This window comes from Callospermophilus lateralis, chromosome 4 (genome assembly GCF_048772815.1).
Source record: "Callospermophilus lateralis isolate mCalLat2 chromosome 4, mCalLat2.hap1, whole genome shotgun sequence".
NCBI lineage: Eukaryota > Metazoa > Chordata > Mammalia > Rodentia > Sciuridae > Callospermophilus > Callospermophilus lateralis.
Genome location: NC_135308.1, coordinates 87,277,974 through 87,305,757, shown reverse-complemented (window position 1 = coordinate 87,305,757; position 27,784 = coordinate 87,277,974). Strand labels below are relative to the sequence as shown.

Sequence of the window (27,784 nt, the reverse complement as noted above, 5' to 3'; positions counted from 1 at the left end):
AAGTTGCTTAGAAGCTCACTAAGTTGCTGAGCCTGGCTTTGAACTTGCAATCCTCCTGCCTCAGCCTCCAGAGCTGCTAGGATTACAGGCATATTTCACTACACATGGCCCAAAGTAATCTTTTTTAACTTTAGCCCACCTTGATCTGACTATAGCATATACCAAAAAAGTGAGCACCATTCACTTTAGGGTTAAAGAATCAGATAATATCACAGGTGACATACCATATGATGACAGCACCTAACGTGCCCATGCCATGGACTTTATTTGCTATGACGGTGTCTATTTTAACGGCTTTATAAATGACTTTAATCAGCTATGTATACCAACACTAGAGATCTAAGGTGGTCATTTACATTTTGTTTTAATTTATTGAACTCCATAGGATAAATTATATTAACGAGTGGTATTTCTGAACTCAAATTTTTTTAAATGTATCCATTATTTAATTAGGTTCTCAGTAAGAAATTTAGAACACCATTTTGTAAGGATAAATTCCATTTTTTAGAGCAAAAACCGATTGCATGCAGCCCTGAAGCTGAGGAATAGCTTTGCTCTGGAGTAAAACTTGTGAGTGCAGAGCTTTCTGATCAAACTTGTGCTGGTGAGGTGTCTGGGGATTTTCACGTTGCTGATATCAATCTCTGTGGAGGTGGCCATAACAAATTTCTGGTGTGTTCTACACGGAGGAACTCAATTGAAGGTAAAAGGTTCAGCCACAAGGAGCAAGCCACTGCTCAGCTCTTGCCTCCATGGTGCCCAGTGAGGATCATCAACATGGTCCCAGGAGTGATGCTGCACACAGGTTTCTCACTGGCTGACTGGGGGTTTTTTTGTTTTGTTTTGTTTTGTTTGGTCTTGTTTTGACGTAGCCCAAGAGCTTTTGTGACACATTTTCAGTAGGATAGTGTCTAGGCATTTTGCAGAGCTTCATCATTCTGGTACCACCATTCTTGTCACCACCAACTGCTTTTGTGACAGTAGCAAGAACCTTCTCCTCCTTCTTCTTTTCAACTTGGGTTTAGCAGCTGAGTACTTCCCCTCCTAATGGTCTTTCCCAAATACACAGCAGATGGGAAGCATCTCCCATTCCTCTAATCAGGATCGGGTTTCAGCTGCAGTGGGGCTTGGCTTCCCCTCTAGGGCTTCTTAGCATTAGGGTTACCCTTTCTAATGCACCAATGGCATCAGCCTTCTTGGCTCCAGGTTTCTTTTCCTTAGTATTTCAGCCCTTTCACCCACAATCTTGCAAAATGGGGAAGAGTGATCTCAAGTTTTCCTGATTGGTTCGTAATATATTCCTCAAAATATCATGGAATGTGGGCTGGGGTTATAGCTCAGTGGTTAAGCGCTTGCCTCGCATGCATGAAGCACTGGGTTCGATCCGCAGCAACACATAAAATAAGTAAAATAAAGATATTGTGTCCATCTACAACTAAAATTTTTTTTTTTTAAATATCAGAGAACTGTAAGTATTGTAAGTGAGAAAATTCCCTTCAGAACATAAAACCAGCATTGGCATGAGGCCAAGCCTCCCCATTTCTACAAAGTAGAGCAATAGAATGATTAAATTGCAAGTAAAAAAATTCACCTTAACTTAAAATTATCCTCATCTTTCTATTTGTTAAGGTTCTGGTGCCAACGTTTCAAGCAACTCTTTTGATGAGCAATTCCTGGCCACCGTAGCAATTCTGGCTACCATGGCTAGAAGATAATATTGTACGCACTAAAACGAAATGCCCAGATGAAAGATGGGCAGAGGGAACTAAGCCAAGTGAAAACAGGACTGCCCAAACTCTGCCTCTTGCTGAAGAAAGCTCCTGTTAACTGTTATGCCAAGGAAATTACTACTTAACATTTCAAAACAAGCCTTTACATGGTCAGCTCAGAACAGGGAAAGAGATGGAAACTACGGGGTATGCTACAGGCAAGAAGAGCATCCCTAAATGGTTTTCCTGCCTTATTTGATTACTTATTAATTTGTCCAACAAATACTTGTTGAAAATAGACTCTGTGCAAGAATGCTAGGCAACAAAGAAGACTTGAAAAGAATCCTCGTTCTCAAGGTTACTTAAGGTTCAATAGGTATGAAAAATAAGTGAACAAACTGTTTCAACACAGTGTTTTTAAATGCTAATACAGGTAAGTACAGGGATTTTCCTAAGCAGTGTTGGGAAGGAGGAAGACAATAGAAGCTTTCTGAAAGAGCAAGTCCAAAAGGTATCTGAAAGATAGGTATTTACTCCGTGATCACTAGATTAGAAACCCATGATTTTTTTTTTTTTTTTTTTTTTTTTTTTTGGTAGCATGAGAGATTAAACCCAGGGCACTCTAATACTAAGCCATATCCCTGACCCCCTTTTTATTTTTTGTGATTTTTTTTATTTTTTTATTCTAAAATGTTATATATGACAGCAGAATGCATTACAATTCATATTACACATGTAAAGCACATTTTTGCATATTATTTGGGGGGGGGGGTTATTTTTATTTTTTTGTAGTTGTACATGGACAGCATGACTTTATTTTATTTGTTTCATTTTTATGTGTGCTAAGGATGGAACCCAGTGCCTCACCCAATGCTAGGCAAGCACTCTGTCTCTGAGCTACAGCCCCAGCCCTTATTCTTTGTTTTGAGATGGGGTCTCACACTGACCTCCATTTGCCACCTACCTGCCTCAGCCTTCCCCTGATCCCAGGAATTACAGGTATGTGCCACAGCACCCAGCTAAAACCCATGAACTTTGACCTGGAAAAAAAGGTGTCCCCAGGCAAAAGTATCTGGTACAGAAACATTGCTACGCCAATTTCAGCAAGAAAGAAAAACACAAATATGGCATTTCCAAATTTAGTCAACTAGGGACATTGAGTCAGGCCAACTTAAAAACAAGCATAAAATTTAATCATTCCAAGGAGTTGAGTATTGTCCCTTATCTACTAATCTAAAATTAAATTTCCCGTTTAGCTTTGACATAGAGACTGTTTATTTATAGACATTGAGAAAAAGAAGAAGAAAAGCAAAAATCTTAATCCAGGTCATAGTTCTTAAAACCCAAAGCAGTGAGAAGAAAGCGACACCTAATGGCTGCTTTACTTCAAAACATCTCTGGTTGCACCCTAAAACTCAAGATGGAAAAAACGAATTTTGACATAAACCATCAAAGATAACCTCAAAAGTCATGCTAAAAAGTCGAAAATGTCATCTAGCCCTCTGGGAAAATATTTCCATGCTAACTTGCTGGGCTGTGGAAATAGTTGACAAGAACGCATTCCAAAGATTAACCATAAACAGCCCAAGTGCTATGAGACCTCAGGGTAAGATTTTGTTTTCAGTCTTGTGAAAAATAATAACAAACATTTAGGAGGTACAGATATGTGCCAGACCCTGTTCTAAGTGCCTCCTATATCAACTCATTTAAAGATACTTTTCCACAATCCATAATATTTTTGCAAATAAATAATAAATTCTATTAAACCCTTAAGGCTGAAATAGAAATGAATTAATGCTGTGAAAAGATGAGAATATTAATTTAATTACTCCTTGGAACAGAACTGTGAAAGCTTGAGAGGTCAGAGTTCATCCTGTTTCTCTGGAGTTGTTTAAATCTATCCCATGAGAGGAGACATAGCTTTTTTACTTACTTTTACTTATTCCTTAATTCTTTCTATCCTGTTCTTTGCTTTCTTGTCCTAATTTGCAACAAGTATTTTTTTTCCAAACTTCTTTATACCATTCCTAAATTTTGCTGGGAGTTCCTAGACTTAAGATGTAAACTATTGGAGTTAACTTTTTCCAAGTATCTCCCTCCAATTCTAGAAATAGTTATCAGGCGAAAAGTGGCTTCTGGCTTCAGTTTACTGGGTCCGATATCCAGGCTAATACCAAGAATGAGAATGGGAATCTCAACCTGTCTTTTCTATAGCAAAACATCTTCAAATAAAATCAAATTATTGAATCAAATGTATGAAATATGATATGTCAAGAGCTTTGTAATGTTTTGAACAACTAATAATTCTAAAAAAATCAAAAAAATAATAAAATAAAATAAAATTATAACCTGTAATATGTATTGCCTACTAAAAAATCTTAATTTTATTATTGTGTGAACATCACCTGACTTTATTAAATGTCAAACAACTTAAATGACTCCTAAATTTAAATGTTTCATCTTTCATTAAATTACAGAAATCATATTTATCCTCATGTAGAGTTTTAGCAGTCAACGAATTACATGTAGTGTTCTGTCCTTTTTTATACCTTTTTGTTAATTATTTTAATTATCCATATTTATGGGGCAGAGTATAATAATTTCATACAAGTATACAATGTGTAATGATCAAACCAAGGAAGTCAACATTTCCATTTTTTAGTTTAATTTAAATTCATTTTTAACTAATACTTTAAAGCATTCATTTACTTTGTATTATTTTATGGGATGCCATGTGACCTTTCAGTACATGTACACATTTTGTTATGTCTAAATCTGATGAACCATATCTATCTCTCCAAACATTTGTCATTTGTTCGTGATGAAAATATTCAAAATCCTTTTTTCTGGCTTTTTGAAATGGACAATACATAATTGCTATCTATAGTGCCCTTACTGTGCAGTAGGTAGCTCACTGGACTTTGCACTCTTAACTAACCATAGCTTCAGCTTTTGGTAATAATCACTCCTTTGCAACTGATTACTTTACATCTTATAGACTCATAATTCACTCTGCTGCATCTTTTGCTCTTAATACCCCTGATGCATGTCTCTGCTATACATGAAAGTTTTCTCCCCTTTTCTTTAATAGTCAGAACAGAAAAGCGTACTCTATGTAACAACCAGAATGTGTAAAACCTGTTGCTGATGTTTCTCCAATCAAGAAGAGAGAATCTGTTGGGAACAAATTTCTACAAGGTTCAATCTACTTTTCTTGAAATTTGGATATTCTGTTCATAATGCATTAGGCAGAGACTACACTAAAATTATCTATTAACCAAGATAGTAATCTCCAGCTCCTTCCAAATCTCTTAGAAGAGTTGATCATTTTGTATTCCTTAGAACAAAAGGAGCACACATTTCAGACTCAGAACCCAGAACCATCACAGAGAATTCAAGCTGTCTACTGCTGAATGGACAAATCCCTTGACCTATATAATTTGTTGGTGATTTCCAGAAGCATGGAGAGTAAAAATTTTGTTTTGTTTCAGGTTTTTTTGTTTTTCCTATTATTCCTCTCAAAGAGGAAGAACTATAAAACAAAAAGAAACTCTTAAGTTGGGCACAGTGGTGTCCACCTGCAATCCCAGCTACTCGGAAGCTAAAGTAGGAGGATCACAACTTCCAGGCCAGCTTGGGCAACATAATAAGACCCTGTCTCAAACTAAAACTAAAAAGGACTGGGGACGTAGCTCAGTTATGGAGTGTCCCTGGGGTGAATCCCCAGTACCCAAAAGAAAAAAGAACAAAAAAGAAAACCTATCCCTTTCTTATTCCATCTGTAAAAAGGAAGGAGCATTGTGGTCAAGTCTCTGAATTTGGGGAAAAGAAATTATAAAGTTCTCCATCACTTAAGTCCCCAAACTCCCTCACCATCCAGATGTGTAACCCCCTTCTTGGTTTCTCCCCAAACACCTCCTCAACCTTTCTCAGGAAACACTGTCTCCTATAAGAGAGTCTGGCACAACTTAGGCTACCGGTAAATGTTTCTCAAATTAATTAACTAGTTAATTATGATACAGACAATTGGAAGCTTAATTCCAACTTGTTCACAGGTCAGTTTCTCTGGCTATAGTCAGCCTATTACTATAGTAATTTCAATTTCAAGGTTTTATTTCCAGAGACGTGGAGGGAAAGCAATAATGTTAAACCAAACTAACAGCTACACCCAGGCTTGGGACAGGGAGATGGGGTGACTGTGGTCAAGATATTTCTCCCAAGACACTAGGTGGTTAGATCAGAGAGACTTAAGACAATAATTCTCCTGGTCATGAGAAGACCAGCTTTTCACATCAGTAAAAGAAAGCCCCTGGTCTAAATGACTTCTGAAATACTGACATGACTATTGCCACAGAGTTTAGACTGAAAACAAGAAAGTGGCTATAGCAGCCAGGGAGTTTTACAGTGTAGTCAAGAAGGAAATTTAATTCACTAAAAATTCAGAGTGGAGAACACTTCTCATGAGAAAAGAATGAGAGACTGATTCCCAAGGATTTTTTTCTTTATACAGCAAGACATAGAAAAAGGAAGGTAAGTGGAGAAATGTGACAGTCAGGAAATTCTGTAGATGGGAAAAGAAAGGGAAATTTTGTAGTTGCCATAGTGATGAATTTTCAAACTTTCTAGAGTAAACACCCAGTTTTGTTTATTTTCGATCTGTTACAAACTGATCTCTGATCTTTGCAAAGGCAGAAAGAGACATTGTGATACCACACCTAATGTATGAAATAGAGTAAGCAGTATCTTGAATGCAATAATTATGCAGTTGATGAGCCCTGATATAACACAGTTTTAAAGAAAATTTTCAGACTTGCATCAATAATGAACACACTATGAAGGGCCTACTTATAATCTAACAAACTAGCCTGCTAATGTTTTGTGAATGCTGGAAGAAGACAGCACTCAAATAATCATAGACAAAAGATAGGTTATTACTTATTGCAATAATAGCAGCCAGAGTATCAGTATTTAAGCCAGTTCCTCTGAGTTCCAAAAGCCACACCAAAATGAAAAGAGAGCTAGATAATACTGCATTCAAATGAGTCATGTTCCAGGAAGAAAACCCTGGCCTTAGGAAACCTGAATATTTTATCATTGGAAATAAGCTTGCCGGCCTTTTGCCCCAGCAAAAGACATTATCCTTATTATATTGTATAACAAATATGCTAAGCCTTTGCTCCAGAGGGAGACACTGTTTATCTGGGCAAGGTGTATTAGTTTCCTATTGCTACTGCAACGAGTAACCACAAACTTAATGGCTTAGCCAATAAAAACAAGTTATTATCTTGAAGTTTTAGAGGTCAGAAGTCCAAATTGGGCCTTGCTACACTACCATCAAGGTGTGGGCAGGGCTGCAGGGCTTTTGGGGCTCTAGCAGAGAATCTGTTTCCTTGATTTTTCAAGGAAAAGTACACACACACGCACACATGCACACACGCGTACACACACACACACACCCTTACTGAACCTGAATCTCAAGGCTATCTTGGCTTATATGGACCAAAATGTCTAGATAATTCCATTTATCCCTGAAAGAGAAACTTTACTAAACTCTCTTTAGCAAAAGTTTCCTGGTTTAATCAACCCTCAGCCACTTGCAGGGATCAATGGACACTTACAGGAAACAAGCAGGTTGAGTGACCCAGTACAGCCACTTTGGAGGCCAACTCTGAGAAAAGAGTCCTTTGATATTTCATACTAGACCTAAGAATCCTCCATGTCAGGAATTCTTCACACTTAACCTCAAATCTTGCTATCTGTAGCTTTAAAGCATTTTCTCTTAATCTGTCCTTAGGGATACCTCTTCCACATCCTTTGTGTCTTCCAGGGGAAAGATAAAAGACTCTCCAGACACTTTCCCTAATAAAATAATCAGAAAGGAAACTTTACTGCTGTTCTTATACCAAACTTGTGAAAAAGATTATTTGTTAATTTTTTTTCCAATGAAGATAACTTCTATACATGTTAAGTTATTCTCACTGGAGTAAGCTGAAAGGTGTTTATCACCCTAGGAAAAACATTTTCATTTTATTTATATTAAAAAGTTAAAATAGAAGCACCAAAAAAAAAAAAAAAACTGAAGCACCAAGGTAAGATAGAAGATGAAAACAGTATGAGTCTGTGTGAAGAGTAAGCCAAAATCCCCTTCACACCATTCATGAAATCTTTTATGTATTTCAAAGTTTGTAGCTGGGGGTGCAGGTCAGTAGTAGAACCCTTGCCTGACATCACAAGGCCCTGGGTTCAATCCTCAGCACTGTGGAGGGGGGAAAAAGAGTTAATTTCCAAAGCTTTTCTGGGAAAACCATTTGTTTCCTGTAGATTCATTTGGGGCCTGGGGTCACACAGGTATGGTGTGTAAGTTTTATGTTGTCAAGCGTACTCACATCTAATGCCAGGGAGGGAAAATCAGAATTGATTCCTGTGGTAGTCCTCCTAGGTTTGTTTGTTTGTTTTCTGGTGGATGGCAGTAGAGGGTCTTATGCTCACAAACCCAGTCTATTATAGTTTCCCACTAGGGAGAAAGAAAGTGCCTAAGGAATGGCACTAATATACACAAAGCACCACATGGGCGAGCAGTGGCACTGTGTGTGTCTCATATGGGAGAGAATAAGCTGGGAGCTGTCTTGAATCCCCTTCAACAGGACTACCAGGAGAGGTGGGTGAAACCCCAGCAAACACAAGCAGTCAGGGACACAGATGGCAAGAGTCTGCAGATGGAAGAAGCAGGAGCATTTCAGCTGGAACAGGGAGCTGGAGAGGACAAGAAATTGGTATCCCCAGATCAAAAGAAAGCATTTCAGAAGAGAACGTTCATTTTAAGTATTGGCCAAGAGCAGGTCTCAAGGAAGAACCTTATTACTCCTCTCCCCACCTGTCCTTCCTCTTTCCTGTTTCCAGGGCCAAGGTCAATAACAGGGGTTGACTTGACAGAGTGATAGAGCACAGATGTAACGAGCTACCACAGAGTGGGTGCAAGGTCCTAGAGGAATATTGACTCTCAAATTTTTTTTTTTGTACAGCTTCAGACCACCACGGCTTAAATAACTTCTGCTTGACTCTAAAATCAATTTCACACATTCACAAGAATTATGATTTATAATGTTCCTTCAATACCCGAAATTTGGGTAAATTTTCACATTGTTTTTTGATGGTTTGATCTTTACTAGCATTTGGAGAATCATGAAATGGCAATCTAAAGCCAAGGAAGGAAATGTAAAAAGCAATTGAACTTCAAGGGAGAAAGAAGACCAAAAGGTAAATGGAAATAAAGTGGGATAAATAGAAACCGGCTGAAGCAGACAAAGGGACCAGATTTCCAATTAGGACAATGTGGCAATTTTTATCTTAATTGGTACCTCGTGATGGAGTCGATAAAAGCAAGACGGCCAACAGGTAGGTTCTAGGCACTGCCTCCAGCCGCTATCTAGTGCCCTGTGGTGATCAGAAGCAGTCATGCCATTCACGAATGATGCAAGATCCAGCCATCAAGTTAAAAAGCCGGAAGCCATGGAATGTCTTGGACAGGAGCCTTGAAAAACACAAGGAGGATAGTATAGACCCAGGATGGACATTAAATTCAAAGATCACAGTAAAACAATGTGCCTAAATTAACAGAAGCCAGAAAAAAGCAAACCCACAGGTTTGCCCAATTAATTAGATTCAAACCAGGAACCAGGGTACTCGAGAGAAAGAAGGCAACACTGAAACCCAGACAGATAAGCAATAATGTTCTCTTCCACAGAAGGAACACTTGCCCAGGATGCATGCAAAGGTTTTAAAATAGATACAAGGTCACAGTTTTAAGGAAATCCATTTTCAAACCCTCTACTTTTATAGGTACTTTTGATACTGGTCTTGGAGATCAGCAATGGGTCCTTGCTTCCCCAGTGTTGAAGATTAAACACCAAGAAATGCCGAGGCAAGTGTAGAAAACAAGTTTTATTTAAGAAAGAAAGAGAGACAGCAGACCTCTTGGAAGAGAAGGGGCCTCAACGCTGGGAATCCACAGGAGTGGGTGTGTCTTGCTCTTTTATAGACCCCAGAACCCCACACCCACAAGAGGTAAGTGCCAGGATGTTCGATCCAAGGTTAGCTGCTAGCAACCCATTATTTTTCTTTGATATCAGTCCTCATGCTCTTGACCCCCATCGTTCAGTACCTATACTGACAGCCTGGCCTTTGCCCCCTGCCTGTTTGTGGAGGAATATGACAGGTCCTATCCACTCAAGCTAGGCAGGGCTTTTTGGCAAAGGAAGCATGTGGGGAGTCAGTACAGTGGGTCCATTTTATAGAATTATTCTCTTAACCTCAAGTTCCCACCATCCTCATCTATCTGTTCCCTTATACTTTTCCTAAAACTGATAATAGCCTATTAATAATAACCTGATACCACATTTCTTTCTCACAGTTATCTTTCTCCCAATTATAAAGAAATGTCCAACCTTTAGATGGCTCCAGGACAAGCAGAATCTATTCAATATTTCCTTCAATGGAGGCCCCATAAAAGTTTCACATAGATTCTCCACAATGAATCTAATTAAGAGATGAATTTCCTATAGATTCTTACTTTAAAGTAATTGTCAAGATTTTTATAGACATTATTTTAAGCAGTTAAAGACTACTAATAATCATATGATGAGTTAAGGCCAAAGAAATATTTTAACACTAATAACCTTATTGTCACAAAAGCATTATGTATAATTTATCTTCCATTTTACATTTTGTTGTGGTTGTTGCAATTTACCAGGGAGAACATATCAAGGTGAGAGAGTGATTTTAAGGAATTGGTTCAGGTGATTATGGGGCCTGCAAGTCTGAAATCTGTTGAAAGAATTAACCAGGAAGTCATTCGACGGAGGCAACTCTAGCACCCTGTATGTTCCTGTGTAAACAAACCACGAAATCCAACTCGGTGTGAATGGTCATATTCTAGTCCAATCAGCAACTTCCAAGTAACCTCCAACAATTTTCCACTGGAATGATTTCTTTACTTTCTTTTGCAACTACCCTATAAAGCTCTATCCTTATGCTCCTTCAGGCATATCCCCAAAGCTCTTGGAGTCTCAAAATGGCCAACTCATTAATCACTGTACACTCAAATAAACTCTATAAATTTTAATGTGTTTTAGTTTACCTTTCAACAGATCCACAGGGCAGGCTGGAAACTCTGGGGAGTTAATGTTGCAGTCTTGGAAAGAATTTGTTCTTCAAGAAACCTCCTTCAGTTTTTGCTCTTGGGACCTTTACCCGATTAGATGAATCACTACTCTCATTATGAAGAGTGATCTCTTTCACCTAAAGTAAACCACGTGTAGGTGCTAACCACGTGGGCAAAATGCCTTCAGAGCAACACCTCCATTAGTGTCGACTGAATGACTACATATGTATCAGGGACTGGGAGAAGCTGCCTTTGCCAAAAGCAATGACTTGGGCCTGAAGATGCCCCATGGGTAACTGAAAGCAGGATGGAGCTTGGTGTCTCTGTCTTCATTTTGCATCTGTCTTCTTCATTACCTTCAACTTTGGATCAGGTTCCTGTTCAGCTCTGCAAATAGACATGTTATCATTTAAGGAGTGTTCATCTAAAAACTGATAAATACAAAGCTTATGTACCCTAAGTTTACTTAACTTGTCATATCCCCCCTCAATACTGAGAGACATAGGGGGCATTTGACCATTAGCTTTTATAGCACTAGTTTCAGACCACTAGAAGTTTTCAATGATTGTTCAATATCTTCCAGAAAATCACCTCAAAATGAGAATCCCCCCCTAAGCAAGAGAAATCATCTCATGGGAACTGATTTGCCCCCTGCTCCAAAAATCACAGGTATGCTAGCTAAACATCCTGAGAAACAAGAGGAAATTGCCCCCTTCAAGTGATAAAGATTGTCTTAGAGCCACCTTGCAGAATCAGAACTGAAATGAATGATTGAGCAGATCATAACGTGACCAAGACTGATTAACTATGTACATGTCTCACCCTCTGCCCCAATTCTTCCCCTATTGAAGCCTAAATTTCTTGTCAGGTCCCTGAAGACATGGTTGAGATACTAGATCTCACTTTGCCGTCCAAAAGTGCTCATATTAATTAAAGTTCTTTTCCTACTTTTCAGTATTACCTTTTCTGCTTAGTTTTTGGGGCAAGTGGCTGATCCAGATTCATTGGGACCTCCAGAGTCAGGCCTTTGGCCCAGCCAAATTGTCACAGAAAATTAACCATCACAGTGAACAACAATAGATTCGAAAAAAAAAAAAATGTCACCTTAAGATAAAATTCCATAAGGGGAAATGGAGTAAAAATATGATTTTAAGGAATAAGAGAAATAATGCAGAAGATGGCAGCTGAGTAAGATCTTCCAGTGATGGTCTCCTCATAGATACACCAAGTTAAACAACTATTTGAGCACCAAACTATTTTCACAAAGAGCTAAGGAACCGCATGAGAGACCCAAGTACCTGGTTTTAGTATAAGAAGAAAAAATTCACTGAAAATGGCAAAAAGGAGTTTGATGCAGTAATCCCACGACTCAGAAGGTTGAGGCAAAAGGACTGCAAAGTTAAACTCAGCAACTTAGCAAGACCCTGTCTCAGAATACATAAAAATGGCTGAGGATGATGTACCTCAGGGATAAAAATTCCCCTAGGTTCTATCCTCAATATTTTTCCCCCCACTAATCAATAGCTTGATCCACTCTTACAGATTAACTGGGTGTCAACTGTAGGCAGGTAGGCTGTGGCTAGAGGAAGTAGGTCGCAAGGACATGGCTTTGGTGTATATAATTTGGCCCTGGTAAGCAGAACTCTCTCGCTTCTTCCTGATTGCTGTGTTCTGAGCTGCTTTCCTCCTTCATACTCTTCTACCATGATGTTTGGCCTCACGTCAGAAGAGCAACAGAGCTGACCATCTGTAACTGAGACCTCTGACTTCATGAGCCCCAGATGAACTTCCTCTCCTCCAACAGTTTTTATCAGGTCTTTTGATCACAGCAATGAAAAAACTGACTAAAACATATGGAACCCCCAAATATCTTAATTACATGCTGGACAATTTTCCCTCGTACAGGATCTAATAACCCCAGCATGACCTCTAAAACTTCACTGCCTGTCTTCCCAGACAGGTTGCTCTTACTCCCTAAAATATTTCCAATGACTACAAGCTCAAAGTCCCTCTGCTAATCTTCTCAATTACTAGATCCCAAAGCTTCAAAGCAATTTTTTCCCCAGCTTACATAATTTCGTTTGTCTAGAGGAGCTGTTCATGCCCCAGGTACCATGCAGTAAACCGTCAGTCTGTTTGGGCTGTTGGCTTCAGTGATGCCTCTTAAAGCTTTTACCACCCCTTGAGCGTGTGTGTTGCTCTTGTCCTCTTCTGTGAACTACCTGGGGCTGCTTCTCCCTCACAGGGAAACTATCCCTCTGGAGGATTTCGTCTACAGAAGGCAGAAATCACTGAACTGTCTAACAACTTTCTGGAATTTTGCCTATTCACCCTAATGGATAATTTTACTCACATTGAATTATTTCTCCAACTGTATGCCTTTGCATTTTTGTTTCAAGCTGAACCTAGGAAATAGATCTCTTCAAAGAGAGAAAACATAAAATATTATATTAACCCTTTGACATAATTGGTTTTGGATTTGATCAAAGATTTCTTTTAATTTGATCTTCACAAGGCATGGATTTTCTGGAACAACCTTGCTCCTTCCTAACTTAAAGTTTAAAATTAAAATATTTTTTTTAAAAATCATGTATGTAATAAGGCACTTTGAAGACACTTCAGAGAAATGGAACAAAGGGAGGAAAAATACCACATTTTCATCACTCAAAGATAATCACTGTTAACATTTTCTAGATCTTTTCTCTGAACCAAAGAAAGAAAAGGAAAAAGAAAAAAAATCAACTTCTTCTCCTACACACACACACACACACACAATCACACACCACTCTAAAAATAAAGGAGGAGAGGAAAAGCAGATCCAATGTGATTTCCTGCTTTTACCTCTTTTGCAGACATGTGCTAATTACCCACCAGCCCTCATTTCCTTAGGTCACCAAAGAAAACAAAAGCCTTTTGAGTGGGCTGCTTTGGTCTTACCTGCCCCTCTGCTAATGAAATTTCCAACCCTGTCTGTTGCTTCTGCTGGCAAGGCAGGCCTCCTACCGCCTCTGTCCTTTAGATGGCAGCACGACCTCTAAGACGTCACTGCCTTTCTTCCCAAGGTATGCAGTTCACATTTGAAAAAAAAGAGTAAAAAAGAAAAAAAAAAAAAAAGTTGAGTTTGAATTATCTGAAGGAGTGTGCCAAGGAGATGGAGAGACTGGGAGGAGATAGAAGGGTCAGTAGTACTCACACAGTATCATGGTCAGACCCCATTAGCCATTACTTGTAAGATTCTGCACAATAAACTGTTCATTCATTGACTCATTCATTCAATGCATATTCATAGACGTCCCACTGTGTGCCACACATGGTAGGCCAGTAGCAGTACCAGAAAGTTGTTCTGCCTGGTAGTCAGGTAGTAGACATGTCGCTGAATCAAATCTCCCAGGGAGCACCCTGGATCCCAAAGAGAGAGATCCAGGGGCTGAGCCCTGGGTCACTGGTAGTTATAGGAGCCAACAATAAAAAGAGACCAAGAAGGAGGGGCCTGAAAAGTAGGATGAAAACTAAACTGTTAGGTGTTCCAGAGTTGGAACGTCAATGGCAGGGAGGTGACCAAGTTTGTCAAAGGCTTCTAAGTGTTCAAATCAATGAGGACCAAGAGCTGGCCACTGGAGTTAGCAAAATGAAAACCAAGGCCATGTCGTTAAGGGAAGTCCAGCAGAGTATGAGAGAAGAAACTGCCTAGAGGCCACAAGGTGACGGCCATGAGCAGGGAAGTCCTGCTGAGTAGTTTTCTGTAAAGAGGAATCGAGAACTGCAGTAAAATTTAGAGGGGGACAGAAGCTCTCAAAAGCACTTTTAAATATAGAAGCTGCTTCAGCACTTATGTGCTGATAGAAATGATCCAGGAGAGAAGGAGAAACAACAATGAGGGAGAAAGGGGAAGTTCAGTTGCAGGAACAGAACCAGAAGCAGAGGAAATTCATAGCTCATAAGTAGGGCGCTGCCCCTGGGTACATGTCATGGTGGGAGATAAGCTCATTCTCTTCTAACTGTTCCGTATTCTCAATGGCATAAGGTGTGAGGTCATCAGCCAAGAGTGAGAAGGTCAGGAGGTATTGAAGGTTTAATGAGAGAGGAAAGGTGATGAATATTGGTCTTAGGAAACTAGGAAGCATACAGAAGGGTTCTGGGAAGCCCCATAGGCTCACTGAGGTTTGAGATCACAAATTGAGAGTGAGGCCTCTCAGCATAGGTTTGCTGTTTTCATCTAGGTACATGATGACATTCATGAGAAAGACAGATGGAGAGGATTCCTGGCTTCTCCCCAGGCCTCTCCTGTCACTCTTTTGGCTTCTTCAGTGCCTCAACTTCCTCTCTCTATGGTAGTACTGAAAGCTCTTTGTCTCGGTCACCTTCTCCTGTACAGCTGCTCTGCCCTGTCTGGGAGCTCCTCCCTCCAGAGCTGCAGCTCTCTTCTTCCAATCCAGATTCCAGGCTCAACCTTCTCCCCAGGTGAAATGTTGCACTTCTGCGTTGGATCTCCCACTGCTCATGACACTCAGCAAGCACAACACTGAGTTACTTGGGACAATGGCCACACAGCTCCCCAAAGCCTGCTGTTCATATGAGGCTCTATTTTGTTGAATATCTTCCACCCAATCTCCAAGACAAGAGATCTTATAATTATCTTCAGTGATGTTCTTTTTAGGTCCCTTTGTGTTCCTATATCCAAGCAGTTGCCAAGAATTTCTAAAAATTGGAGTCCCATATTGTATTTCAAATTTAACTCTGGAATCACTATCTTTGGAATGATATTGTCCAAATTATATTTTTAATTGTGTGCCTGTGAGAATATGTAACAACAAATCCCATCATTATGTGCAACTATAATGCACCAATAAAAATATGGAAATTAAATTTAAAAGGAGGTATGGGAGAAAACTTTTTTAAAAAAAGTTTATGCTGAGGCTGGGGTTGTGGCTCAGCAGTAGAGCACTCACCTAGCATGTGCGAGGCCCTGGATTCAATCCTCAATAACACATAAAAATAAAATAAAGGTATTGTGTCCAACAAAAACTAAAATAAAAAAATATTTTTTTAAGTTTATGCTATCATTTCTCCTTAACTCTTTTTGCTGTAATAACTATGATTTTCTTTAAGAGTCTGATATTAGTCCTTGCTGAAAAAACATCACTGTTTTATAATACAGTTTAAACTCCTTACCTAGAATTTGCATCTTTCTGAAATTATTACAGCTGATTTTTTTTCCAGCTCTTAACCTCCCCTTTCTTCGTTCCATAGTTGTGCATAATCCCAAAGTGAGCAGCATCCCTCCTGCTCCTCCACCATTACAGCCACTCTATCGCTCACCAACGGCCTCAGGAGCATCTGCATTCCCCAGACCCCTTTGCAATAAATGACTGGTTCTGTTCAAGAAAAGCATCACTTCTAGATTTAGATGGTTGAGAAGAAATTACCTCCCCCACCTCTCTCCTGGCCTTACAGTTACCATGGAGAACCCATGTTCCAAGCTACAAGATAAAGGGGTCTTGCCTGACCCAGATCAGACTTCATGTAAGTGGAAAACAGACAGACGTTGTAAGCCAATGAGCTTTGGGATTTGCTTAAATCAGCAGCCAGCGTTTGTTATCCCAATGCTTTTACTCTTGTACCTTTGTTTATACAGATGTCATTGCTTAAAATGGTTTTTCCCATTCCAATCCATGATTTCTAGCTACTGAAATCCTCTCTTTCTTAAAAACAATACTTCCCAAACACTGGTATGTAGATTGGCAGGTTCGTGCTGAAACTGTACCTAAGTCAAGGGGAAGAAAGGAAAAAAGGGCAATGCTATGAGATTTCATAAAAGCAAATATATCGAACTTAAAGCACTTGCCTAAGGCTAAGATAACCCCTTCTATATTCAAAAGTTTTCTTTTGTAAAATAGTCATGATATTAGACAACAGGAGGTATGTTCCCCACCATTATTTGGCAAAATAAAGTTTGGCATCTGTATTTGATTTCCAAAAGTGCTTTCTATTGTTTATCACTTTATGTTCCCAAGTTTGGCAGCCAATCCTTTAAAGCCTAACTTTTGGCAGCTTTATCAGGAAGATGTCCCTTATCCCACCAGGCCAATGTGACCTCTGATGTCTTTTATTTTGCCTGAAGCCCTTGGTAGGGGTATTTTATCTTTCCCTGAGGGAAAAAAAGTTCCTTTAGGCAAGTGATGCTTTTCATTCCCCTTCTTATTACCCACACAAAAAGCTCAGAAAAATCTCTTCTTATTTGAGAAAATAGAACTCAAAAAAATATTAAATAACCTGAACATCAACATTTATAACATTTACTGAGCGCATTTGCTTATATACGCCAGGCACTGTTTTTTGCTTTTTACATACATTTACTCATTTCTGTCTCACGACAAACCCATCAGGTAGGTTACCATTTCTATTTCTGTGCGAATTCTTTTCCTGCCTGTCCTACAGGAAGAAAGTAAATTAAATTAAGTCATCAAACAGTGTCCAGGCGACTGTGACAGAAACTCAATAAGGTGGGAAATAAGCCAATAATATCAAGCTTCCTTTCGTTAAGATTTTAATACCTATTTGGTCAGGCTTAAATAAAGCTGGATTCATCTGAGAGCCCTGGGATTTTAAATTCAGTGAGTGCCCCACAGGTCAGATCCTTTGGAGGCAGGTGTGCCACTTTACACTTTAAAAGTCTAAAGAGAATTTTGGACTTCAAACATTAGGAAAATATCAATGCTACAAAAATATGAAGATCAGAGTGGCGCTTGTGTCAAGGAGACCCAGGTGATTTCATTTTAAGGTGGTTTCATGTTTTATTTGCCTACAGAACCCTGCTAGAAATCACAAGACAATTGAACTACTGAACAGCCATAACAGTATGATATCATTTCCCCAAATGTTTTATCACCACAGCCAACACGTACCTTCTATTTTATTAGGAAAAAAAAAAAATAGCAAATGTTTGTAGCAGGACAAAAGTTACCTAAATTTCACATTTTCTCAATGTCAATGTGGTAAATAGCTCCTTTTCCCCATTGTCACATCAGTGACTGTCCCAAGGTGAAGCCTCTTCCACACCAGAGAAAACACCCCCTCAACCTCCTGGAGACTCCGGCTGAAAAGCCTCATTGCCACCTCCTCCTCCTCCTCGAAGTTCTCCTTCCAAGGCCCATTCTGCAGCACCAGTGACTCATACTGGGGTGCCTGTAGGTACCCGGAAACTTTCCCCATTCTCTGGCCAGAGTCTAACCAGGACAGTTTGAGCCCCTGATTTTAACACTGAGGCAAATCTCTCTCCTTGAGACTTTTTACTCCCACTCAGGTCCCAGCTGCCCCTGAACAGCAGAGATGCACGTGGAATTTAAGAAATGCTATCTGCTACAATAGCACACACCATCTCTCCCTTGAAAGTTCCCCTCTGCCTTCAGCTGCAAAAGAACCAAAAACATTCACGAAATGCTGAAGCGATAACACACCTCACTGCAAACCAAGCAGCCTTCCTGCCTCTCAGTGAGATTGTCAAATATCCTTCTCTAAGAAGTGTATTCTTGTACTGACCAAGGAGTTGAGATGGGATGCCACATATTTTTATAGAAATATGTGGTATTGGCTGGGGATGTGGCTCAAGCGGTAGCACGCTCACCTGGCATGCACGGGGTGCTGGGTTCGATCCTCAGCACCACATAAAAATAAAATAAAGATGTTGTGTCCACCAAAAAAATAAATAAATAAATGTTAAAGAAAAGAAATATGTGATATTATATTATATTGTGATGTCATATTGCCATATAACAACATATATGTTGCTATTTTTAAGATGTCTTTGTTTTGATAAAAGACAATTAGATGAACATGTAATTAAATAAAGCAACTCCTATAAATACAAGGGAAAGTGCCTGGAAATGCATGCATAACAGTATTCCACACAAACACAGAATTACCTATAAAGAAGCAAATGTTCATAGCAGGACAAAAGTTACCTAAATTACATATTTTCTCAATGTCAGTGGTAAATATCCCCATTCCCCCAAGTCTCATCAAGGGGATAAGATGTCATTTTGCAAGTCTTCCTTTAGCATTTACAAAATTCCATTACATATTAAGTTCAAAAGAAAACAATATCTGTGACATTCAAAATATGAGACAAGCCAGTTGTTTGTAATAATGTGAGAAAAGGAGAAATAAATAATTAAATTATAATCAAAAAAGATTTGTCAACTGAAAAGTGGTCATCCAAATAACTTTTACATGATGATTAATTTTTTGAAATGTAAATTCACAAATGATTTTTTGTATGTGTTTTTGCAGTTAAGGTCTACTTTTTTTTCTTTCTTTTTTTTTTTTTCATTGATGAGGACTGAACCCCCGGCCTTGCACATGCTAGGCAAGTGCTCTACCACTGAGCCACATCCCAGTACTAAGGTCTATATTTCTGATGTAAACTTTTCAAGGCCAATATTATACACTATTTACAAAGAACTGTCATAATAAGGAAGGAAAAATATATTTCCTTCTAACTGGTGAAGAATGGAAAACACTACCCCAAAATATGACACGTTGGCATACTGAGTATTTGAAGCTGAAGGAAATTGGGGGTAATAAACAAAAAATAGAAAAGTCTCTCTGACCTTTTCCTATCACCCCTCTTTTGAGGACCCTCATATGACAGGTGTCTGCCCTTTGCCCAGAGGGAAGGAATCTTAAACAAGAGTCCAAGAAGAATCCGAACCAATAGGCTTTGCTAAGTGCCCCCAGTTCATTACCATTAACCACTCCCTTTTTATCCAATCACAATTCTATACAATTCTATACAACTGTCCACTCTTCCTTAGACATAAGCCTAAAACATCATTTTCCCCCAGTTCTTTGGGTCTTGGTTTCTAAAGGCTTCTATGTCACAAAAACAAATGTTAAATAAAATTACCATTATTTTCTCTTGTTGGTCTGTCCTCTGTCACAGGCTGTAAGCCGTGAACTTTGTCCTGGGTAAGAAATAGATGGTACTTTTCTCCCATACATACCCATTGAGGTCCATGGCTGGGATTGTAACAAAGACAGATTAACAAGAGTAAAGCCTGCAAATTTACTCAATAAAGGTCTCCATGTCATGGGAACCTTCATGATAAACTCGAGACTGAAGAAACCATGAAAACTGAGTGGTTTTTATAGTCAGTTTGGTGAAGAATGGAGACTTGTGCATAAATATGATAGGGAAAGGGGTGACAGTAAATTGGGGAACCTGCAAGGCCTGTTGGTTCAGATTCCTACCTTGGCCTTCAGCAATGAGGATGCTCCTTTCCTCCAGTTACAGGGACGGCTCCTCTACACAAAGGTCTTATGACCTGCTTCAGGAGAAGGCCAGAAATCCCTTCCTAGGCTTTATAACCTGCTCATGGGAGAACAGTGGGTGTGGGGAGACCAGAGAGACCACCCTTGCCTCTACCATTTCTCCAGTCCTTTCATCTTAAAATATTCAAAATGCCAAAGTGTCATATTATGGGATAAGTTGGCCTGAACCCCGTCATCACGGCAGCTGGCTGTCAGCCTCTCCATGGGCTAGTTTCTCTCTGCTAATCTTTAGTTTGGTTGCCACAGAAATCTTAAATTTCTGACCCTTTAGAAAAGCCTGCGGGGGACGTATTAATGCAGAGTTTAGGACACATTCAAGATGAGACTAAAATATAACCTCAGACCCTGTGGCAAATTCTATTACAGGAACTTAGAGAAGTGTGTGTTTAAAAGATGATGAATCCGCAAGTTGAGTAACTTTATACTAACTCAAACCATCTCTCCTCAGTGTCATTTAAGATCAAGAAAGTTGCACATTGGCCTCTAACTTATATTAATTTCCCTAAAGCACACACAATGAAGAACAAAGAATCTTATTAGGCTGTTAATTACATCTGTCCTCAAAAAATATGAAGCAAGACCATAAGTGATTGTTACAAATGTACCTTCTTACGTACCTTCCAACACCTAAAATATTTTAGTATTTGTAAACAATGTATCTACAATAGAATTAACTAAAAATACACAAGTATTCCTTTTTCTTATTCTGAACAAGCCTCCAGAATTAAAAATAAGAACCATGTTCCTCACAGGAACCATGACACACTGAAATAGAAGGAAAGAAAAAAGCATGATTTGAGGGTCAAATAAAATCGTTACATGGTCACTTTAGAATCCAGATATTTTCAATGGGCTGAGAGATTACTTTCTATAAAAAGAAACATATGTTATCCATACAAGTCTTTTCATTAAACCCCAAAGTCCCATCTATTTGGTGGTCATAAAAATTCTATATATGGAAAGAAGGTTTAAAGCCACTGAACTTGAAATTCAATGTACGTGCACACAGACATATGCACATAATTTCCTGGGTGTGTAACTATCGGCACCATGTAAAATGCCTTGGTTGGTCTTGTTCTGTTTTACTTTTTCCAGTGTTAAGTGATACTGAGTTTCAGAGGAGCAGTTTCAAGTCTGGGTTTAGACTTTAACAGGATTTCTTATTTTCTCTGGCCACACACAGTAGGAAGAAATTTAATTTGGCCCTGAGAGTGGAGGCACGAGGCACTAGTGGTTTTATTTACCTCTCAAATAAACTGCACCACCAAAAATTTAATCATCTGTCCATCATTCTATACAAAGGAATTTGGCCTCTTTCAGATTACAGTGGTAGAAGGGGAAAACCCACAGGACTTGAAATCAGGCAGCCTCAGCAAGGAGTTCTGTGATTGGACTCCTAACGAGACTGGTACCTCGTCTGTATTAAATGGGAGTAAAAATTCCTTCCCTGTCTAGCCCAGGCAAGAAATGAGAAAATGAATGTTTAGCACTCAGAGAGCCCAGAATCTCTGCTAGGCACTGAGGAAGCAATGATGGATAAGATAGGGCCCCATCCCATCCACTGTAAAGAACTTCCTAAACTGCAAAGGGCCACATAAATGAACGGAGTCTTCATACACCAAATACACACAAGTGGAGCAAACAGGCTCCTAACCCCCACACACTGTCACACAGCTTCAACACAGCTTCCTTTTTCTGCTGTAAACCTCTTCCTCATGCACCTCCCCCAGTTCTGGATCTTTGTAAAGCGAATCTCATATTTTTTCCACAATAATATCTCAGCATAATTTTCCATAATACATCTGAATCTATCTTTAAATGACAAAGGCTGGATTTTTTTTTCAAAGTAAAAATCGTTCTTTATTAAAGATTGTTTACTTCATTGTAGTTAGTGTGAATGGTAATAGCTAAAGAAGAAAAGGAAGGATGATCACTTGAGGACTAAAAGAAATAGTTAAAGGGAACAGCTTTATGAAAATCCTTGAAAAAGATTTTTATCCATGTCCTGTTTTTAACATGTTTGCAACATAAAAGCATCCCCAGCTCTCTTCCCCTGGTCCCATGATTCTATTTAACAGTTGTTCCAGAACATTTTACAGCCATTCAATGGTTTCCATTGATTTCTCTGACTGAGGTGAGAAAAATATGATCACAAAATGTTCTCCTGCCATTGAAGTATTGAGGAGAAAGTACCATAATGTTCTTTTGTTTTGTTTGTTTGCTTTTAAATATTGTGGGTTTTTTTTATTTTTCGTTTTAGTTATGCCTGACAGTAGAGTGTATACAAAGGCTGTTTTTAAAAGAACAAAATCATAATTACATAAGCATACCTAAATCTCTTCAAAAGTACAAAATCCCCAACATTTCCTTACTTTTCTACATTTATTTTTTTTTTCAAAAGAAAAACACTGGCCAGGCTGGTCTCCAAATCCCCAGCTTCACAGCTGGGACTACCAACATGCTCTGCCACACCCAGCTCTTTCTTTATTCTCTATTTTCTGATTTCCTCCTGATTTACAATATATTTTTGCTCACTTATTCAGTGTCTGTGTCACCTACTAAAACACAAAATATCTCCCTGCCTTCTGTTTTGTTCCCTACTGTATCCCCAGTACCTAGAATTGTGTGGAAACTTTGAAAGCACTCAACACTCTGTTTCTGAATAAATGAATCCTTACAAGTCAAAGGAATAAATTAGATCCATATGATGAAGTTACAGCAAGACTCTGGCAGGCCTTAAATGTCGCTTTTTCTCAGCCAAGCTTTTAATCCGAGTAAGATAGTTCAAATTTTCTCTTTTCAAGAAAAATTGAAGTCTTGGATTCCATGTAATTGCTTAAAACTGTATCAAGTGACAAGATAGAAATTTTAAAATGAGCCCCTCAAAAATAGGGGGACATAATAATTATTAATACTTTGACGAAAAGCCATTTTACTTCCATACAGAAGTTGTTAGTCCCTGGGAACACGGAATAAGAGAACATGACCCTCACAACTTGAATTTGCGCTTCCTGTTTATTAATAGTCTAGAAACCAACACATGCTGAGAGAAGAATTTTGTTTCTATCTTGCATTACTCTAACAATAAAGCTAGCATAGAAAGAGCCCTTAGTAGGTACTAGGTGTTCTTCTAAGTGCTTTCCTCACATTAACTCATCTTCATAGTGATCTACAAAGTAGGAATAATTATTATGGTTTATACATATCATTGAATGAGGCACAGAGAGAGCGCCACATAGCAGAGCAATCCAGAGAACATTCTCCAGCCACCAACACCCCTGGCTGGAGAGTGCTCGGGACTTGAACTCAGGTGGTCTGGGTCAAGTGTTTGCACCTCTACATGATCCCAGAAATATCACGTATTTGCATTCTCTTGAGGAAACCAGCAATGCAGCAACTAAAGCAAACCTTGGGAATCAATCCCACCTGGACTGGTGACCAGCTCTACCACTCACTAGCTATATGACCTTCAGCAAATTAATTAGACTTCCTGAGATTCAGTTTCTTCATTACAAAATAGGAATTCTAACAGCATATTCCTCATAGAATTATTAAAAGTATCAAGTGAAAGAATCTGTGTAAAGCATTTAGCACAAATTTTGACACTTAGCAGTGATCAAGGTAGTACGGCAATCAGGAGGAGTCTGTAGGGTCAGATTGCCCTGCTAGAGGCCCAGCTATGCCATCCCACTCTGTAATCTTGAGCAAGGTAGTTCACCTCTCTGTACCTCTATTTCCTCGCCTAAAAATAGAAAAACTAACAACACCAACCTCATAGAGTTATGACAACTTAGAGCATTACTTCCTGTAACATGCTTAGAATAGCACCTAACATTATATATTCTCAATAAATGTTAATTATTTTAATTGCCTATGCCATTCCTCCCCTGCCCCAACAAAGATCCATGCCAGCTTTTCACATACCCATTATTATATACTTAACATGACATTAAAATTAACATTTCTGCAAAGATCCCAAAGTAGCAGTTGGGGGGAAAAAAAAAAAGAACTTCAAAGAAAATCCCCAGTGGCCATATCCAAACTCCACAGATTCAAAGCCCCAGAACTGGCTTCCAAACTCCTGCCCCCTCTGGTCCTCCCATCACCACTCTGAGGCCCTCACTTGAAAAATATACAAGGATTGGGGGTGAGGGACAGTAAATCTGTGAGATTTATTTGGAGCCCTGTTCACCCTGTGAGATGCTTCCTCCCAAAGGCGGGGGGGGGGGGGGGGGGGGGGGGGCTCCAAGGGACCATTCAGACAGCCTGAACGTCCTGTGAGTCATCTGTGCTCCATCGTGTCTGAGCAGCCTGTGGTAGCAGGACAGGGGCTACACTCAGCTGGAATGAGCCTGCCCAGCCAGAGTCCATCCGAGTGAGGATGTGTAAGGAGCTCCTGGGATCCCTGGGGCCAAGAGCCAGAGAGGGTAGGTGTGAGGACATTTTCAATTTCCCACCAAGAGGATCACCTGGGAGAGAAAAAGGCTTCCCACAGGGAGAGTCTATGAGGAACGGGCCTCTGCAAGGACCAGAGGCAGAGGGACAGCGGTCATCATCATGCCAGAGTAAGGCACCATTCACCTCAAGGGAGCAGAAGGTGCCACACAGGGAATCACAAAATTGATTCACAAAAGTGTTGCTAGGAAGAGAGCCAGCTCTACCTGTCCATCAGGCCTGCGGAGACTGCAGCCATCCAGTCATGGAAAGCCCTTACCTTCTCTGCAGGGCTGAAAAACCTCATGGGACAGCCTCCATGAACAAGCCTGCCCTGCACAGACCAGTGGCTGCTCAGCTGCAGTGGGGGAGGCGCTCACAGGACCCTTGGCTCACAGACTCATGAAGTGTAAATTAATATGTTACCCAATCAAGTGTGTGTGTGTAACCAAAATCTGGATAGTCCATTCACTAGAGTAAACAGAAGAGTCCTGGGCCTGTGAGGGTTTTCATCCCAAGGCAGGGGGATTCTATCCCACTGAATAAATTAATGTGCGTTTTGTTGACATTTTACTTATCAGTATGTAAACTATCTATAAGTAGCCTTTGCCTCCTGCACACCAGCTCTGTGGCCATAAGGGTTAGGAATGTCCCCACAGCCCTCTCCCCACCTCCATGCTTTAAACCTCCCTGTGACATCTGACCCCAGCAGATCCTGTTCTCACTCATCCCACCTCCACCATAAACCTCTAGCTGCCCAAACCTCCCCTCTGTTTCCAGTACAGATCACAGGTACAGCACATGTCCGTCCATCCCTCTGACTACCATGTCCTTTTCCCTCTTACACTTGGTCAAGAATGGCCTCGCCCTAAGGGACATTTTTCCAATCTTCTTCAGAGAGGCTAGCCCCTGCCTCTCCTGTCTTCCTGTGGCATCCTTAGGTGTGTCCCTTATCGTGTTTTTCACAGGTGGTGTGAGCACTTCTCTGAACTAAAGGCCTCAAAGGGCAAGGTCTTATTCCTCCAGGAATAAGCATCAAAAAGATGCAGCATTTACTGAATTCTTTTTTTAAATGGCATTTTTGTTTTCTTTGTAATGTTCAACTTATTTTCATTATCTTTCTGCCAATTTTCCATCTTTAAAATTTTGCATTTGCTATAAATCAACTATTTCTAAGCACAAATTCATATTGATTTCTGGATGGAAGACAAAATTTCCCCAAAATGGAGGTATCTGAGAAGATAAGTGGAGAGAAGAGTTCCAGTTCTTTACTGTTGTCCAGTTCTTAATTCCATGGGCGGCAGGGGACAGTGGTGGACACTAGCAGAGCCCATGCCAGCAGGAGCTCAACGCCTCTGCATTTGGAAGGCAGCACCGACTTTCCCTGCCACTCAGAGCCTTGTCCAGAGCAACGAAGAAGATTGCCCTGAGATACAGGCATTTTTTTCTCTGGCTTTTGCTGGAGCTCCCTGCACAGACTGCCCTTTCATCTGCCTTCAGAGCATTTTCTTGTCTGGCCTTAAAAACCCCTGGAGAAACTTCATAAGATTCAACAGACGGAGGCAAGGTCGGCACATTCCAAACTGATTGAAGAAAGAGAACAGATGATGTGCACATTTTTTTCAAGACTACACGTACCTTTTCTCTGCTTAAAGAGGTTACCAGTGAGGGAAAATTGGGGTCTTCCTAAAAGGGGAAGATTTCAATGAAGTCAATAATCCTTATCATCAACTGATTACCCACCTTTAACTCAAGATACTGTTGCCCTCGTGATATTTGCCCTCATTTTGTCGTTGCTAGCAAAATATAGTAACCACTAAGGAAAATTGTATGGAAAAATAAATATTATTTCAAAAGAATATTCGCTACAACTAAGCAGTTTCCATATCCTGAATATGACATACCATTGTATGTTTTCAATCTGGTTCTATCAATCCCATATGAGACAAATTCTCTCTGCTCCTCCTATAAGCAACTAGGTTCACTCCTTTCCCATCACCACCATCTCATTATATAAGTGATGTCTGACCAGGTGCTGATTGCACCACCGGCAGGAACTTGGGATTGAGGAGGGGACAGAAATCGGGCAGTTGGAGGAAGGGATTAGGCAGCGACAGACTCTGTTGCTTGTTTGCTTTATGGTGGACATCCAATAAATATTTTTTGAATTTATGTGCTACCTACAGATTCAACGATAAGGTAGTGGGTGATCTTAATTATTATAGAGCACCAAAGCCCAGGGGTTTTTATTTTTAGACACATCAAAACACTGCATAAATGACTATGATGGGAAGATATCTCCATCACTAAGACACCATTTATTGGCCCACAGACTACTTACTACCCAAGGCCCCATGCCAAGGCTTTGGATGCTAGCAGTTATTTATGAGTCCCTGATTTTATAGTAATATTACTACAAGTTGTAGCGTGAATGAATGGCACAGCCCCTCTGCTAGTTATTAGATGCAAACACCACTACAGCCTTCTTGCTTAAACCAGTGTTCAGAGGTTATCTATTTCTTCCCTTCACTGCCCAAAGATGAACAGGCCTGTAGGAAGGAAGGAGAGAATAGACTCTGATGAGATCAGAGAGACAGCATCCACAAAGCATCACCCTGCTGATAAAGAGGGGTATGTGTGAGGGGGTTATCCTGATGTCCTGAACCAGGACTGTGGACTGTACCGAGGACTCTCACTCAAAGCTCCATCCTTCTCTCCAGAGTTCACCCAGCATGCCCTAAACACAGCTGCCTTAAGAGATTCAGTTGCTGGAAGAACAAAATGAAAGTGAACCTATGACCCAAATTTCCCTTCTTTCCAAAAAAGGCACAAAATATAGCACAGAAGTTACTAATTCAATACAGTGGAAGTGGACACAGCTTTGTTTCACCTCTGTGAAAACTCCTCTACAAACTCATTTCTATGACAAATTCCAAGAACAGCTAACCTTTTTAAAGTTTTACCTTGACAAATATAACTGCCATTTCTCCTGTTCCTAACCACTTTCTTCCTTCCTCCTAATCATTTCTCCTTAGCCCCATGTAATTACAGCCACCTCAGGGTGTGTTTCAAACTTCCTAAATCCCTAAATAATACCTACACGCCTCCCACATTGCCAGGGCAGAGCCTCCGGTCCCTTTACTTATGGAAA

At 39.9% G+C, this 27,784-nt stretch overlaps 1 pseudogene; it reads right to left on the bottom strand.

Annotated features, from left to right (window-relative positions):
* Nucleotides 1-469: 469 nt before the first annotated feature.
* Nucleotides 470-18,081, bottom strand: LOC143398399 (large ribosomal subunit protein eL6 pseudogene; annotated as a pseudogene).
* Between the last annotated feature and the right edge of the window lie 9,703 nt (nucleotides 18,082-27,784).